Source organism: Sander vitreus, chromosome 4 (genome assembly GCF_031162955.1).
Source record: "Sander vitreus isolate 19-12246 chromosome 4, sanVit1, whole genome shotgun sequence".
NCBI lineage: Eukaryota > Metazoa > Chordata > Actinopteri > Perciformes > Percidae > Sander > Sander vitreus.
The window spans coordinates 887501-892500 of NC_135858.1; the positions used below are offsets into that span (position 1 = coordinate 887501).

At 44.1% G+C, this 5000-nt stretch overlaps 1 protein-coding gene across 3 annotated transcripts in view; it reads left to right on the forward strand.

Moving 5' to 3' along the window:
* mtss1 (MTSS I-BAR domain containing 1) overlaps positions 1–5000 on the forward strand; it is a 94019-nt gene that overhangs the window by 66596 nt on the left and 22423 nt on the right. The window lies entirely within an intron of this gene.

Genomic DNA, 5000 nt, shown 5'->3' on the forward strand with positions numbered 1-5000 from the left:
TTGTGTACAGGAGAGACGGCAATCCAGACGAGCCAGGAGGAAGACTGTGGTGTAAACCGTCGATATTGCGACATGCAAAACAGGGTGTCTATCCTAATTTGTGTCAAGAACTTCGCTCAGAAGATACTCCAGCTTTTGTGTATTTTGCCCACTCTGGTCCTCAAGCTTTTGAGGAATTACTCACCATGGTTACTCCACTAATTGCCAGAAAAAACACCCATTTAGACAGCATTTCCAGCTGTTATAATGTTGCTGTTTGTTGGAAAATGGGCTCCATTGGTCTGATATTACACACACACACACACACACACACACACACACACACACACACACACACACATCCACAGACACACACACACACAGACACACACACACACACACACACACACACACACACACACACACACACACACAGACACACACACACACACACACACACACACAGACACACACACACACACACAGACACACACACACACACACACACACACACACACACACACAGACACACACACACACACACACACACACAGACACACACACAGACACACACACACACACACACACAGACACACACACACACACACAGACAGACAGACACACCCACACACAGACACACACACAGACAAACACAGACACACTCCCACACACAGACACACACACACACAAACACACACACACACACATCCACAGACACACACACACACACACACACACACATCCACAGACACACACACACACACACACACACACACACACACAGACAGACAGACACACCCACACACAGACACACAAACACACACAGACAAACACAGACACACCCACACACACAGACACAGACAAACACAGACACACACACACACACACACACACACACACACACACACCCCCCTCCCTGAGTGATCAGGTAGTGTTTAGGTTGTTGAGCTTTATGACACAACGTCTACAGTGTGTGGGTTTAGATTTGGAAACTGCTTCTCACTGTTTTTTCACAGGATTTACTGTCTCTGTTTTTCGGGCTCTTTCTCTCTCTTGAAGTTAGAAAGAGGTTTTGTTTTAGCTGTGTTTGCTTGAAAAATATCTCAAAATATTGAGAGATCAGTTGCTGACATTTTGCCAGAGATCTGGAGTTTCAGAAATAAGATGGTTATAACTTCTCAACCAAAAACAGTCAGCGGGACGCAGTGGTGGAAGAAGTATTCAGATATTTTATGGAAGTAAAAGTAGCAATACTGCAGTGTAAAATACTCCATTACAAGTAAAAGTCCTGCATTCAGAGTTGTACTCTTGTAAAGTAAGAAAATACGTAATGTTGTCACAATCAGGGTTTTCCTAGTCTCGCATAGCCAGCTCTATCTCCACAGCACTGGGGAGTAATGTCTGGCTACACCACAGATGCATTCTGGGATAGGAGAAGAAAACACTCTGGGTTGTTTGCATTTCTTTAAACCAATCACAATCGTCTTGGGCGGCGCTAAGCTCCGGACGCAGCAAAATAGTCTCAGGAACTACAGTAACGTGAGCTGTTTAAATGAGCTGATTCATGGTTACACCTCATTGGCTCTTACCAGTGTATCTCTGTGTGTACTTTGTCCACAGTAATCCCACCAATCAGTCCCAAAACCTCCCAGTTAGAGAGGAGACGTCCTCAACATATTCTTTGTAAATCTTCACAGTCATTCTGCAGAAGAACCAAGCAGGCCTGCCTTGTTGTACGATCCAAATGTTCTTCAGAACTTGCCATTTATAGCGTGTAGCTTGTTGGGCTGCACGATATGAGGAAAATGTCAAGTTGCGATTGCGATATGATTCACTATATTGGAGGGAATGATCAGTTTTTTTGGATCATCATTCTCATTCAACAAAGATGTTTTCTGTAGTATGTAGATAGGATTTGTAGGCCGGGACGTCTCTACAGCACCACAATACTTCATTCAGAACGGTTAGACACATATTTTGCCTTTAAAGGTCCCATGACATGGTGCTGTTTGGATGCTTTTATATAGACCTTAGTGGTCCCCTAATACTGTATCTGAAGTCTCTTTTATATAGACCTTAGTGGTCCCCTAATACTGTATCTGAAGTCTCTTTATATAGACCTTAGTGGTCCCCTAATACTGTATCTGAAGTCTCTTTTATATAGACCTTAGTGGTCCCCTAATACTGTATCTGAAGTCTCTTTTATATAGACCTTAGTGGTCCCCCTAATATTGTATCTGAAGTCTCTTTTATATAGACCTTAGTGGTCCCCTAATACTGTATCTGAAGTCTCTTTTATATAGACCTTAGTGGTCCCCTAATACTGTATCTGAAGTCTCTTTATATAGACCTTAGTGGTCCCCTAATACTGTATCTGAAGTCTCTTTTATATAGACCTTAGTGGTCCCCTAATACTGTATCTGAAGTCTCTTTATATAGACCTTAGTGGTCCCCTAATACTGTATCTGAAGTCTCTTTATATAGACCTTAGTGGTCTCCTAATACTGTATCTGAAGTCTCTTTTATATAGACCTTAGTGGTCCCCTAATACTGTATCTGAAGTCTCTTTATATAGACCTTAGTGGTCCCCTAATACTGTATCTGAAGTCTCTTTTATATAGACCTTAGTGGTCCCCTAATACTGTATCTGAAGTCTCTTTTATATAGACCTTAGTGGTCCCCTAATACTGTATCTGAAGTCTCTTTATATAGACCTTAGTGGTCCCCTAATACTGTATCTGAAGTCTCTTTTATATAGACCTTAGTGGTCCCCTAATACTGTATCTGAAGTCTCTTTATATAGACCTTAGTGGTCCCCTAATACTGTATCTGAAGTCTCTTTTTATATAGACCTTAGTGGTCCCCTAATACTGTATCTGAAGTCTTTTTATATAGACCTTAGTGGTCCCCTAATACTGTATCTGAAGTCTCTTTTATATAGACCTTAGTGGTCCCCCTAATACTGTATCTGAAGTCTCTTTTTATATAGACCTTAGTGGTCCCCTAATACTGTATCTGAAGTCTCTTTATATAGACCTTAGTGGTCCCCTAATACTGTATCTGAAGTCTCTTTTATATAGACCTTAGTGGTCCCCTAATACTGTATCTGAAGTCTCTTTTATATAGACCTTAGTGGTCCCCTAATACTGTATCTGAAGTCTCTTTTATATAGACCTTAGTGGTCCCCCTAATACTGTATCTGAAGTCTCTTTATATAGACCTTAGTGGTCCCCCTAATACTGTATCTGAAGTCTCTTTTATATAGACCTTAGTGGTCCCCTAATACTGTATCTGAAGTCTCTTTTATATAGACCTTAGTGGTCCCCTAATACTGTATCTGAAGTCTCTTTTATATAGACCTTAGTGGTCCCCTAATACCACTTCTCACTTTTTATTCCGTGTTTAGACGAGCGTTATGGGGGGGGAATCTGCGTGCATGTGGTGACGCAAAAGTGTGTGAAATGTGATCCACCAAGTCCTCGTGCCTGCGTAGATCCTTCCTTCTACTTTTTATTTTTATTTCAGTTGACGACAGTGTTTTTTCCCACCTAGTTTTTACGTTATTTCGTTCGTTTTAGTTAACGATTATAACCTTCGTCTCGACACACGAGGAGGTGGAGTTATTGCTCCAAACAATGCACACAGACACGCACACGCACGCACGCACGCACGCACACACACGGCGCACACACACACACACACACGCACGCACACACACGGCGCACACACAGACACACACACGCACACACACACGGCGCACACACAGACACACACACACACACACACACACGGCTACACGCGCACACTGCGCACACACACGCACACGCACACACACACACACACACACACACTGCGCACACACAGACATGCGGCATACACACACACACACACACACACAGACACACACACATGTGGTGCACACAGCACGCACAGACACACACAACACACACAGACGCGCACACACACACTGAGCACACACACACACACACGGCGCACAACCACACACACGTGGCGCACACACGCATACGGCACAGACACACACAACGACGCACACACACAACACACACAGACGCACACACATGCGACACGCACACGGCGCACACACACACACACACACATACACACGGTACACAAAAGGCACACACACACACACACACACTCACACTCACTCACTCACTCACTCACTCACTCACTCACTCACCCACCCACTCACTCACTCACACACACACACACACAGTCACACAGTGTGTTTTTACCCTTCAGACAGGAACAGGACGGTGGAGCGTTTTTAAGATTTCCACTCTGGAGAGTGGTTTCTCCTTTTTTGTGTTTTTTAAGCCCCAAAAATGCCGTCGCATCTGATAAAAATATTTTGTCGTTTCCACGCGTGAGCGTATTGGTGTAAACAGGGCCTTACTCTGTATATTCAGTGGGTGTGTTTCCACAGCTGGGTGGTCTGTCTGTCTGAAGCCAGCGGGCTCAGACCAGATCAACACTCTACCACACATTCACAGTTCAGCCCCATGAGGTTAGAAAGCATGCTTCTGATTAATTCAGCTTCAGATACTAGCCATACTATGGGTGCTTTCAGCTGCTCCCAGGCTCTGGAACTCCCTGTCCTCACACATTCGACAGTCTGACACGTAACTACATTTAAATCCCAATTTAAAACTCACCTGTTCAAACTGGCCTACTCACTGTGATACCCTATCAGATTCTCTTCAGCCCCACAGTTTTACTACACACGTCTGCTCACCCTATGTCTCTTGTTTTGTGATTTTGTGTGTGTGCTGTGCTGTGCTGTGCTGTGCTGTCCCCTGCTGGTAGTATCTGGGTATCACAGCCTGAGCGTTACTGATGACACTAACTTATCACAGTCAGAGTATCTGCTTCTATAAGGAGGAGCGAGATGAGGCCGTTTGAGATCTCAGTGACTACTCTTCCTGTCTGTGTTGTCACAGGGTCAGATGTACATGATGAGTTAATGATGATTTTAGTTCCTCTCCCCGGATCTTCATCAG